Source organism: Nyctereutes procyonoides, unplaced genomic scaffold, assembly GCF_905146905.1.
Source record: "Nyctereutes procyonoides isolate TBG_1078 unplaced genomic scaffold, NYPRO_anot_genome, whole genome shotgun sequence".
NCBI classification, from domain to species: Eukaryota; Metazoa; Chordata; class Mammalia; order Carnivora; family Canidae; genus Nyctereutes; species Nyctereutes procyonoides.
The window spans coordinates 37,472,915-37,486,164 of NW_026575042.1; the positions used below are offsets into that span (position 1 = coordinate 37,472,915).

General features: G+C 53.5%; 1 protein-coding gene across 3 annotated transcripts in view; it reads left to right on the forward strand.

The window, feature by feature from the left end:
- SPSB4 (splA/ryanodine receptor domain and SOCS box containing 4) overlaps window positions 1-13,250 on the forward strand; it is an 80,995-nt gene that overhangs the window by 35,520 nt on the left and 32,225 nt on the right. The window lies entirely within an intron of this gene.

Sequence of the window (13,250 nt, forward strand, 5' to 3'; positions counted from 1 at the left end):
CTTCCCCTTATAGCTCAGTGGTCAAAATGTGATCACATACCGTTCTTCGCCTCAAGAAAGATGAGAACTGCAGTTCTTATCAGTAGGTACTGCTTTCTGTAAGGATCCTGAGGCCCTACCCTGCCTCCGTGGGAATGAACACTGCTCAGTTAGCAGGGCCTCCCTTTGCTTGGGCATGGAGCCAACAGCATGCATCCCCATGCTTGTCTTGCTGGGCAAGGCCAGAAGCTCCTCTCCCCCAAGGGGTCCCCAAGGTGTTTGGTGTGGTTCCTGTAAACAGAGCCGGGCACATGATCAGTCCTTCTCCAAAGCCCCAAAGCTCAGCAGAATTCTAGGCGTGGGGTTCCTTGGTGCTCTGGAGTCTGATTTTGCTTCTGATCTACCGCCTCCTTAAGGTACCCGTTGCCCTCCCGCAAGCCTAGAGTCTGCACAGAATGGTCTGTGCAGTTAGTGCACGGACCAGGAGGACAAGAAAGAAACGCGCCGTCCCTAACTCGCTGCAGCCTCATGCCTCCGGGAGAGGTCTTCCAGAATGCAACGATGCCTCCTGCATCCGAGGAAAGTTTTGAGCCATTTAGTTTTCACAGCCGGAAATGCCTTGTCTCCTGGTTGAATTTCACACCTGCTGTGTGTCAGAGTCCCGCCCCCTACCTTGAGGGGTGGTTGGGAGAGTCACACGGGAGACGGGAGGGCAAAGTAGAGAAGAGACGCAAAGGATAGCGGTTAGGAGCACAGGCTCTGGCCTCCGCCTGCCTGGGTTCCAATCTGGCTCCACGGTGGTCACCGTGTGACCTTGCATATGTGACTTGACTTCTCTGTGCCTTGGTTTCCTTAGGTGAAATGGGGACGAGAACAGTAGTTCCTACCCTGTAGAGCCGTTGTGAGGCTCACACATGTGATAAATGTACGTGAAGGGCTTGGAGCCCAGCACGTGGTGTGCGCGTGTAAGAGGTTATCGCTCGGAAGAGCACCAACTTTGGTATTGGGCAGGCCGGGGCTTTGATTCTGGGTAAATTACTCCTCTTTGCTCTTTCCTCATTTGTAAAGAAACAAGGATAACCTGACCTACCCTGTGGCCCGAGGATTAGTGACAGGATAGCTGTACAGCAACACATAGAAGAGCGGACAAGTCAGAACTACAGAGATGATTAGAGGAACCATACAGTGTCCCAGGCTCCATCAACAGCTCCTTTAACCTAAAAACACTTGAGAAGTGGGCTGCTATTAACATTACTCCTGAGACAACTGGGGCCTAAGGACTTGCCCACGGTCATACACCCGGTGGGAAATGAAGTCAAGGTGTGACTTCTTGGGTGAACTGATCCAGAGTCTATACTGTCCTGTTTGGGAACGTAAAGAGGAGCAGGCACTGATTTTAAGAGGGGAAGAGAGCCTGGGACTGGGGGTGGAGAGGGCCCGGAGCTTCAGGGACAGCTGCCCCTGAGGTGACACACAGCAGAGGAACAGGGCTCCTGAGCCGTGGTAGTTGGATTGGCACGGAGGACCTTGACCCCAGCTCAGAGGACGAGCTCTCTGGGCCCACCTCAGAAGAGGGCTATCCTTGCAGGCCTCATGTGGTCGGCAGTGCGACAGCAGTGTGGCTGCGGCAGGGTGACAGGCAGGGAAGGTGATGGATGGGGCTAGGCTGAGGCAGGCCTGGACCTCTCAGCTGCATTTAGACTTTAGCTAAACAGGAGGAGCTAGAGAAGCGTGAAGAAAGCCACATTTTTGGAAGCTTCGCGGTACGCGGAGAGGTGGCAGGCGCTGCGGACTCTGTGCAGACAAGATTGCAGAGGACACAGCGGAGGATGGGGAAGGCCACATGGGGAGGTAACCCAGGAGGACAGACCCGGCAGGAGAGAAGTCTAGGGTGGCCACAGTCTCTGGGTCCCAACAGTGTCAGGGCCTATGACAGCAGCTTTGTAGGATGGTCTTGTCTGATCCTCAGATGGTCCTGGGAAGTCAATGGGACATACCCATTTCCCAGATGAGGAAGCAGAGGCTCAGGTGGTGAACTGGGGTGCCTGAGGTTGCATGGCCGGGGAGCAGCAGAGCCTGGTACCACCGGCTGGGCCTTGCGCACCACCTCGCAGAGCAAGGCTGCCGTGGGGACAGGAGAGAGGTGGAATGGGACAAGTGAGGAGTTGTTACCCTGTCTGTGGGGGGCGTGGGGGTGGGGGGACGCTTCTGTGTTTACCACCTTAAGGAATAGGCTTTTCTTTAGGAAGCAAAAGTTTGGTTGTGCTCAGTGAGCAGGAAAATGGAAGTGACCCTGGAGCAGAGATTTAGAGCCCTGTTGGCTGTTTAGGCGACATCGTGTTTAATAGCTTGGGACCCAGCAGCAGGGTGGTAAATCCACTCTGCGCCGTGGGGTGGGGAGCCGGGCCTCTGGGGTCTCCCTGCTTTCTGAGTTCCGTCAGGACCCACAACAACTTGCAGCCTGTCTCGGAAGTGGACCCGCAGCTGGCCACCCCGCTCCCCTGGACTGCAGAGGCTGTTAGCTCCTCAAAGGAAGGCCCTGCCAGCATTACGCGGGGGACACACACAGGGCGCAGAGTTATGCTCCTGTCAGTCCGCAAGCACCAAATACATATGTGTGAATCCACACCAAGAAATAATGCTGGAGGGCTGTCCTCCAAGCAGGTCATCAAAGCTTTCTCGTAGGTGGCAGGCAGAGAGGCGAGTTTCCTGCTTCTTTATGCTGAATATACGTTACAAATAAGCATATACACATGGATATAAAAAGTGTTCCCCATCCATCCCCATTTTCTGGCAGGTTCTTGGGGTGCCCGTGCCTCATTCCCCTAAGCCCCCTGGGTTTCAGAGCCGCTGTGGTGGGCGTCCCCAGGCCGGTTGTTTTAGCCCTGTGGTGGCATGTGCCTAGGCTCTGTCCTGAGCAGCAGGCAGCCACTCAGCTGGATGCAGCTACAACTTGGGGGTACCCCTCAACTGTTGCAGGGAGAGGGGTCTGTGGATAAAGGCCCCCATCTGTGTCAGTTCGTCAACATACCCACACTTGTCTTCCTCCCATCCCTGTTGTGCTCTGCACTCCCTCTCATATTTTCAGAGATCATCTCCCCCCTAAAAGCTATCTGCTCCCAAAGCATCATCTCAGGGGAGCCCCCATTAAGCCAAGCCCACTCTGACCAGTGTCTTATAGGGCTCCTCAGACACATTCTAGGGTATATACAAGCACATCTGCATCCGTATCTAAATACGAATGTGTGCTTTTCACTAAGTGCAAATGGGACCAGACTGTACCTACCATTCCGCTGCTTGCTTCCTTGGTGACTCAGTGCCACACTGCAGTGGGGAATTCAGGCGCGGGTTCGTGCACCTGGCAGCCTTGATCCTGCTCGCTGTGGGCGCCCACGGCCCCCAAGGATGGGACTGATCCCAGCTGGAGGAGACTGATCCTCAAGGAAGGGGAGTGTGTCACAAATCCCTGTCCTCATCCAGCAGGTCAGTATTCACTGTCCAAACACTGGCTGAGCCTTCTCCACCTCCCACAGGCCAGCTCTGGGCTGGGCTTTGCAGCTGCAAAGATGGGCTGACATGACCCAGCTCATTTGTCCAGCAGAAGTAGAACAGTCCAGTAAGGGCTGCAGGTGCCCATAGACCACAGAAAACAGAGAAAGGGGACCACATGGCACAGATGGCAGATAAAGGAGAGCTCTGCAGAGGAAGGGACCTCTGCGGCCTGAAACCTGGGCGTTTGCCAAGTGGGACAGAGCCCGAAGGGGTGAGGCAGGCCAAGGTGTGGAGGCAAGGGGGCGGGGGGAGGGAGGACCGGGAGCAGATGTGGTGTTCCTCCTGACTCAGCCTATCATTTTCCTCGGCTGCGATGGATTCTTTTATCGCGACTTTCACAAGCAGGCCTGTGTCTGCCAGCAGCCTTAGGGTCAGGAACAGAGGAGATGATGGACGCGTTTGGACAGAGGCCCTTACTTCGTTCTTTGGGGAATTTGTCAAAAGCCGGTTATCTTTGAAAAACCAATTTTCAGGGATTTCACAGAAATCATTCCAGAATTTGTGAGCGTTGACAGCTTTGTCCCTAATCGACTGGGTAACCTTGGGAAAGTCACTTTAGAGCCTGCTTTGGGATTGTTCTTTTTTGCTTGTTTGAAAGCAGCTGACCAAATCTGAGTGGATCCATTTGGGGGTGGGGAGATGGGGACATTCATGAATACTTCCACCCCTTGTTTCAGCTCCTGCCTCCTTCTAGACTGCTTATAAATTAAGGGATAAGCGGAAGGATTCTCTCTCTCTCTCTCTCTCTCTCTCTCTCTCTCTCTCTGACCTCTTGCCCCTCAGATTGGAAATACACAGTACGGTCAGCCCAAAACATAAACCCTAACTCTACCACCATGTGACCCTGCGCAAGCCATTTTTTAAAAAATTCACTCATTCTGCACATTAATTGAGCACCTACTAAGTAATAATCACTGGTAGGCACTTGAGATACGAATGGCAGAGGCAAAACAGACAAAAACCTCTGTCCTCATGAAGCTTATATTTTAGTAGATGGAAATAGACAATCAGGCAATAAGTGACTAAAATGTTAGCTAGTGATGAGTACTATGGAGAAAAGTAGAGAAAGGGCTAGAGTGTGCTGGCGGAGGCCTTGTTGAGAAAGAGACATTTGAGGGACGCCTGGGTGGGTCAGCGGTTGAGCGTCTGCCTTCGGCTCAGAGCGTGATCCCAGGGTCCAGGATCGAGTCCCGCATTGAGCTCCTTGCAGGGAGCCTGCTTCTCCCTCTGCTTGTGCCTCTGCCTCTCTCTGTATCTCTCCTGAATAAATAAATAAAATATTAAAAAAAAAAGAGAGAGACATTTGAGCCAAGAACTTGAAACAGGAGTAGCAGTGAGCCATGTGGGTACATCTGGGAAGGGCCATCCACGCAGCAGTAACAGCAGGTGCAAAGGCCCTGAGACACATGTGCTGTGCAGGGTATGAAGCCAGAGAGGAGGTAGGCACAGGGATAGACAGATCAGGCATGGCATGTAGCTTTTTCTCTGAGTGAGGTGGGGAGTCACTTCAGGCTCTTGGGAAGAGGAATGACATGCTCTACCTTAGGTATTAGTGGGATCTCTCTAACTGTGGTCTTCAACAGATTGCAGCGTGGCCAGGGTAGATGCATGGAGGCCCCTTAGGAGGCCACTTCAATACAAGGGCTGGTGGCCCGGATCAAGAAGGTAAATCATATATTTTAAAAATTCCAACAGCATTTGCTGGAGTGGGTGAGAGAAAGAGAAGGGGGTCAAGGAGTCAGGGATGACCCCCCACACACACACCCACCCACCCCAGATTTTGGGGCCGAGCAACTGGAAGGGTGGAGATGCCTTTAAGTGAGATGAGGAAGACCGCAGGTTGGGGTGGCCATCAGGAGCCTGACCTTGGGCACGGGGGTGGGGGTGGGGTGGGGTAAGATGCCCATAGGGCATTCGGGAGGAGGTGCTCCGGAGGCAGGCACGTAGAGGGTGCAGGGGACAGGCCCAGCATCTATAAAAGATAGATGGCTTTTATAGCCACGACACAGTGTGAAGTCCCCTGGGGAATGAGCGTAGCAACTGAAGGGAAGAGGTGCCAGGACCAAGCCCTTAGGCAGTGTAATGCTTAGAAACCAAGCCTCAGTTTCTCCTCCTGCAAAATGGGAATTGAAACCAGAATCACCTCCTAACAGCTGTGGTCAAGATCATATGAGACGCTGTGTGTATTATGCATTTATTAACCATCTAATGACAAAGGGCATGGGTGAGGGTGCCATAAACACGAACCGTTATTAGGGATAGAAAGAGTTGTTCTCACTGAGAGAGTATGGCCTCCCCGAGCGCGTGGCCTCTCATCAGTGCCGTTTAACTCTTGAATCCAGTCTCTGTTATCTTTGACCATCAGAGGTGTCCTGAGCAATAAGACGGGACATAATTGCCCCCACGTGGTAAGAGAAATCGGGGGCCCAGGGGTTACGGGAGATGTGCAGCTTTTCACCACATCAGCGACAGAGCCGGGGCTTGAGGGGACACCCCGACCCACGCCGCCCCGACTCCTGCTTCTCTCACATTCCTGCCCTGGCCCGTTCAGGCCGCAGAGGGCTCGGTTGGGTGGCACCGGGGCTGCTGGCCCGTGAGCATGGGGATGGCAGCTTTCCTCGGGACCCGCCAGGATGGCTGTGCTCACCACCGACGGTCCCGGGGCCCAGGTTCACGCTGCGTGGCCGGCCGGGGACACGGGCTGCAGCCCCAGGGAGGTGGTGACAGCGCAGGGGGACTTCCCTTTGTCAGGCAACTTCCTTTCCCGAGCAGCGAGGCAGGGGAGCTCGTTCACATACTAGCTCTGCTCAGCAACACGTGCGTGAGCCCTGGTGCTGCCGGTGCTGGGTGCTGCCGTTCTCCGCAGCCAGCGCCTCGCCCCCCGCACAGCCGCCGAGCTCTGGAAGGAGCCACCAACCCGAGTGGGACGTTGGCGCAGAGGCCTGGGGCAGCCTGGAGTCAAGCTGAGCTGGGTTCCGATCTCTGCTTCCTTTGTCCCCAGCTGGGGACCTGGTGCAAGCTGTTTTACCTCTTTGAGCTTCTGCATTCTCTCTCTTCTGTACGGGGGGGTGGGGGGCACCCTTGGTTCCCGGCGTGATTATGGACTAGAAATAACACGCAGGGTGTGTGGCACGAAACAGGGCCTCGTAAGTCGCAGGTGAGGGGATGGGTGTGACGACGATCAGCATTAACATTACCAGCAAACAAAATGAAAACTCTCAGGGTGAAATCACCCAAAGCCTTTCTCCCTCACTAGCCACATCTGCTGCTCTCCACCATCGAAGCCGCTGGCTTTGCCCGTGTCCTGCCCATGAGCTGGCCCTCTGGGGGAATGACCAGCTGCGGGAGCTCAGTCTCCTGCGCCCAGGGCCCCCCCAAGCTTGCTGATGGCAAGGGAGTGGGCCTCCAGGCCTCGGCACCCTGATGCAGGGAGAGCGGGGAGGGAAGCTAAGGAGGGGTACGCAGCCTGGGCACCGTCTCAAGACAAGGAGGGAGAAGAGGCATTGCCTCCGGCCTCTGGAAGGGACCCCGTCCCGCGTCCAGTGGGTGCTAGATATCCCACAGACTCCTTCACCCCTGCTCCACTGTACAGAGGGTCTGCTCTCCCCATTGTAAGAGGCTCAGAGAGAGGAAGCAACTTGCCCATGGTCACATAGTCTGATGCTTGGACTCCTGCTCCTTCTCCTCTGCCTCCCTCCCTCTGTCCTCAGAGGAGGGCTGTGGGCCACACCGTGGCTGCAGGGCAGGTGTCAGCACTGGGCCTGGGCAGGGGGCAGTGGTCGGGCTGAGTCTGACCTGCCTGGAGATGAAAGGTGCCAGGATCCCTACTCAGAGAGGAAGAGAAAGCAGAAGGCGGGGCAGCCCTGGTGACGTGGGAGCATTGGCAGAGGTCATGCAGGGAGCAGCAGTGTTGTTTTTCTCATGATAGAGTCAGCAGGGAGAAATCAAGGCTTCTTGGAACTTAAACCTAACAATGCCAGCTGGCCATAATGACAACCGTAATAAAATACGTAGTAATGCCGTATGTTGCGGTGGGCACTTTTCATACTGTCAGTCTTCCCAGCAGATCTGCCTCATAGACGTTACTTCCTCTTCTGTTTTGTAGATGAGGTCACTGGGGCTCAGAGAGGTCACTAAATTTGCCCAAGGTCACTCAGCTAACAAGTGGCAGAGCCAGCATCCAAACCCGGTCTGTCTCATTTCAAAACCATGCTCGTTCTGTTGTACTAACTGAGTATAATTTAATTCATCAGAATGTTTGATCTTAAGTGACAAAGAGGAGGCCCAGAGAGGTTAAGCTGGGCGTGAGGCCCACAGTGGATTAGTCACAGCTGGGGAAGCTTCCGGACCTCCAGAGCCACCTTACCACCATGCACTGTTGGAGAAGGGCTGTGTGCCAGGGCCTGGCTGGTCTCCCCTCTTCCCTCCTTCCACATGCATATTTATCACACACACTTATATATATTTTTATGAGCAGCTCAACCTCTGCAAGAGATGCAAACTGGAAGCCGATTGTCTTCCTTACCAACTGGGTATGGAGAGCCATCTGCCCATTCCCTGAACTCCCACCAAACGGCCTCCCCCTCTGGCACCACATAAACATTCTATACGACCTTGGGCAAGTCATTGCCACGTTCTGGGCCTCAGTTTCCTTTTCTGGGAAATAGGTGCCAGCAGCATCTCCCTCTGGGATGGCAGGGTGCTTTATAGTGGGGTGGTGTCTATAAAAAAGTCAGCCAGGTGCCTGGCACCCAGTCAACATTTAACAAATGCCACCCAGGCCTGGCCTGGTTCTCTTTGGTGCCCGGTAGCTGGCTTTGCTTATTCTATGTCTAGAACAATATTTGCAGCAGTCTTGCTGCCTGGGGCCAGTTGGGGGACAGTGGTCCCGCTCTGCAGCCAAGGAAGCTCGTGTCCATCCTCCTCTTCCTCCAGTGGCTCCTCTAGCAGCCCCTGTTCCTCTGCCTCGGGTCCCTCTGCCCGACCGGGCATTGTCCACCCCCACTCCCTCCTCCACAGCATGGCCTGCACGGTAGGTGCTTGGGAACTTGGTGAGTGCTCGACTTCATGCTCGGGCTCTATGCAGATCTGTGCTGACTACCACAGGGCATCCCAAGGAGCCACTGAGCTAGCCTCACCCTTGGGGTGGCTCCTCGCCTGCACACCCACCTCGTGAGGGCAGCTGAGCTGAGCAAAATTCTGTGCCCTGAAAAGAGAAGGCCTCTCAGAGGAGGCAATTTTTTAAAGATTTTTTTTTATTTATTAATGAGAGTTACAGAGAGAGAGGCAGGCTCCATGCAGGGAGCCCGACGTAGGACTTGATCCCGGGTCTCCAGGATCACGCCCTGGGCTGAAGGTGGTGCTAAACCACTGAGCCACCCAGGCGTCCCAAGAGGAGGCATTTTTTGAGTTGACCTGAAGAGAACACAGGTTAGATCTTTTGCTTCCTCTTGGCCTTTTTCTTTTTCCTCTCCTCTCCTCTCTTCCCTTTTCCTTTTTTCCTTTTCTTTCTTTTTCTCTTTTCTTTTCTCTTTTCTCTTTTCTTTCTTTTCTTTCTTTCTTTCTTTCTTTCTTTCTTTCTTTCTTTCTTTCTCTCTTTCTCTCTTTCTCTCTTTCTCTCTTTCTCTCTTTCTTTCTTTTCTTTTTTAGCTGATCCCAAAAGTCCTGTAACAAAAGGCTTTCAAGTGGAAACCCCTTTACTGTGCCCTGAGGAGGAAGCTGTCACGGGCTAGGACTGAGACTCTAGTGGAGGACCTGTCATCCCTCCCGGGGCCTGAGCTGACTGACCGGTGCCCTCCGCGCCCCCTGGCCTGACCTCAGTGTCCCCACGGGCGCTGAGGGCGTCCTCCCGCTGTGGGAGCTGGCTGTGCCACCCCACTGCTCCGGGGAGCAGCCCTCCGTCACCGTGTGGAGTTGCTGTACCGCCTCCTGTCCTCAGGATCGCTCTGAGTGCGCCTCCTGGCCGCCTGCGTCGTGCCCCGTCCCGCTGCAGTCCCGCTGCAAGCCGGCTGAAGAACACATCCTGCCTCAGTGGCCCTGCCCTCCTGCCCGGGCCTCCCTTGTCCCCCACGCTACCCGTTTTCTCTGTGGCTGCGCTTTCCACCTCAGAGAACAAGAGGGGTGCAAGGTGGGCACTCAGAAGTGCCTCAGGGGCACCAAGGAAGCACTTGATGAGGAAAGGTGTTGAGGAAAGGCCTAGCAATCCAGCCGTGGACGCTGCTCCCGGCGGCCTAAGTGGTGTGCGTCCGTGTGAGGGTGAGGGGGCGAGGCCTGCGGAGTCCCGGGGACCATTGCTGCGGGCCAGGCTGCGGAGGGCATGTTCAGGAAGGGATTTCCGGGCTACTCGGAGGCGGAAAATTTGAGACTGTGAGCGCCTGAACAGCTGTGTGCTCTGTACTGTCTGGGCCGCTGCCTGGAGGCCTTGGCCACGGGATGAATACAAATGCATAATGGAAGAGGCTGTCCTGGGGCTCGGAACAGGCTTATTCATCCCTCGCTCCCCCACCTGCTCCCTGCCCGGCTCCCCTGAGACTTCTCTGGGACTTGATGTTGTCAAAACTCATATACATCCCAGTGTCATCTGGCCCTGTTGTCGGCAAGGCCCCAGACATCAGGGAGAAAGAGGGAATTCTCGCTTTTCTCCCTAAGTGAGGGAATCGACGGGGGAGGGAGGGCCCAGATCCGCCCAAACCTTCCTGGGAAGCGGCTGGGGCCTGGACCGCACGGAGGGCTAAGGGATCCCTGGTGTCCCATCCCCCGGGGCATTTGAGGTCATCCCCTTCAGTGCCTTCTGCTTTGGAGGCTGGGCCCGGGGCTAACCAGGGGGAGCTGGGCTGTGGGTGGAGGGACTCTCCCAAGATGATGGAGATCTTGGGTCCAAACTGCTGGACACCCGCGAGACCCCTGTGACAGAGCCTGGGCTCGGAGTCTGGGCCTGGATTTGGAAAAACCATAAGAAGAGCATAGAAGGAGTAGGAAATTACACCTGACACAGAAGTGACAGCACCACGTATGCTTCCCTCTGGAAGAGGAGCCAAATCTGGGAGGTGATGACGACCTAGGGCTATAGGTAAATGAGCCAAATAGGTTCATAAGACAGCAAGTGAGGTAGATGCAAAGAGCAAAGGAGGTAGATGGTCTGGTAGATAGTCAGGGCTTCTCCAACACGGGTTATAGTGGAACCTCACCTCCTTTCATCTGGACCACATACTTCTTTTGATGTAGCCTCTGTTAGTCTCAGCTAACTAAGCAGCCAGCTCACATTGTCTAGTCTCAAGGAGTGTATGACTCTTATTTCACAGAATATACTGTCAGGCCGGTTCTCCTTGCCCTGCCAGCTGGATTTATCTCCAAGGCTTAAAAACAGGACTTTATAGGAAACCCTGACGGGACCCATCTTACTGCACTATGCCAAATTTCCTAGAGTGTGCAGATCATTTGGCTCTCTTTTCTTTTGTTTTTTAAGATATTATTTATTTATTCATGATAGACATAGAGAGTGAGACAGAGGGAGAAGCAGGCTCCATGCTGGGAACCTGACTCGGGACTCGATCCCGGGACTCCAGGACCACGCCCTGGGCCAAAGGCAGGCACTAAACCACTGAGCCACCCAGGGATCCCCTCATTTGGGTTTCTAATTCCAAACTGGGTGTCATCTATCATTTCTCGCTTATGCTTCTTACGTATTTGGAAACATCATAGCAGACACGTTAAAACATACAACCTCCTTCGTTTGACGTAACGAAGGTGTGATGGTGAGTTGAGTTGTGCTGTACCACACTTGGCTTCCTGACATAATGCCCTTTTTCTAGGGCAGATATTTAAAATGTAAATGTATTAACTTTAATTTTGCTGCCTTCTTTCAAGTAAGTTTACCAACAAACCAGCCAATAAATTTACCCCAACCTCCAGCGCATTTTAAGGATCCAGGAAGATTTATAATGCAGAGCCATGTGCCTGGAGCGCTGTGTGGCTGCAACAGGCCTGTCATTTGCGCCCCCTCTTTCCAGGTCAGCCGCATCAGCATCCTGCCTGAACTTCCTGTCTCTGGGTTCCCTGTCCTCAACCGGGTGCCTTTTATACATGCCTTCCAGACTCATCATCCTGAAATACCATTCCTTTTTGTTCCATTCTTTCTTGACAGTCTGGGTTGGAGCTGGAAGCAGGCCAGGCCCGCCTGGGCCTTTTCATCACTAGCTCCCAGCCCCGGAGTGACCTAAGGTCCCTGTGCCCTAATGCAGGCCATCCCTGACATCAGGCCAGGGCCTCCGTCGGCCGTTGGGCCCACCACACTGCCTGCTCCAGGCCCCTGGCCTCTCCCAGCATGGGAATGGGAAGGCCTCTGCTTTGACTTTCTGCTGGTCTCCCAAAGGAGAGAGAGACTGGTCTCCTCGCTGTTAAAGGCAGAGGGACGGGTTCAGGGACGTGCAGGTAGCCATCCCCGGGACGGAGGACTGGATGGTGCTAGGACGTGGCTGGTGCAGCAGGTCGGAGGGCTGGTGAGCCTCAGACTGGGTGGCAATGTGGTCATATCCGGAAGATAAATTCAATAACTTCAAATAATTAATATAATCCAATCTTTAATTGTATTTTTTTTTAACATTTATTTATTTGAGAGAGAGAGAGACAAAGTGCCTACAAGCAGGTGGGGGGGAGAGGGAGAGAATCTCAGACAGACTCTCCTCCGCTGAGTGCAGAGCCTGACATGGAGCCAGGACCCTGAGAGCATGACCTGAGCGGAAATCAAGAGCCAGATGCTTAACTGACTGAGACACCCAGGTACCCCTAACTATTAAAATTATTTTAAAATAAAAAAGAATAAATTACTAGTCATAATAGTGGCCCATCAGTGTGTCCCCATGGCATTTGAGCCCCTCTACTCTGAGTTCCCATTACTGTGAGTTCTCCCCATACTCGCATGAACCGGTAGGCTTGGAGGAGGTACTGCAGGCGTCCGGGCCACACAGGCTGGGACGACAGCCCGGTCCATCTGTGTGTCAGATCCCTGTCCTCGTTTCCCCAGGCAACCACCTTCTCACCCCGCAGCAGGGATTCACCGATTGCTGGAGAAGTGCAGCATTTCACTGTCACGCTGCCTAGGCCTTTCGCAGTGCCGAATGGTTTTCGTTACTGCGGTGCAAGGATTAAAAATCTGTTTTAGGGACACCTGGGCAGCTCAGTGGTTGAGCATCAGCCTTCAGCGCAGGTCGTGATCCCAGGGTCCTGGAATCTAGTCCTGCATCGAGATCCCCACTGGGAGCCTGCTTCTCCCTCTGCCTATGTCTCTGCCTCTCTCCCAGTGTCTCTTATGAACAAATAAAATATTTTTTTAAATCTGTTTTAATAGCCCCAAGGACAGCTCCCGCCACATTATTTTTTATTTTAGTATTTTTCTGTTTCTTCTTTTCTGTTTACTTTTCCAGATAAACTTTAGTTAATTATTCTGGCAAGTTCCCCCCAATTCCCATTGGTGCTTTAATTGAGATCATACAACACTTTCGGGTTATTTTAGGGGACAGTTGACATCTTTGAGTTATCGAGGACTGCGGCCCAAACATAAAATAGGTCTGGTCTCTCCATTTATTTCCGGTTTCTGTTATGTCCTTTCTTGTGATTCACGTTTTTTCTCTTACAATCCTCACACATTTCCTGATGTGTTTATCCTCAAGTATTTTATCTTTTTTGTTGTTATCATGAAAGGAATCCTGCCTTCCATTGTA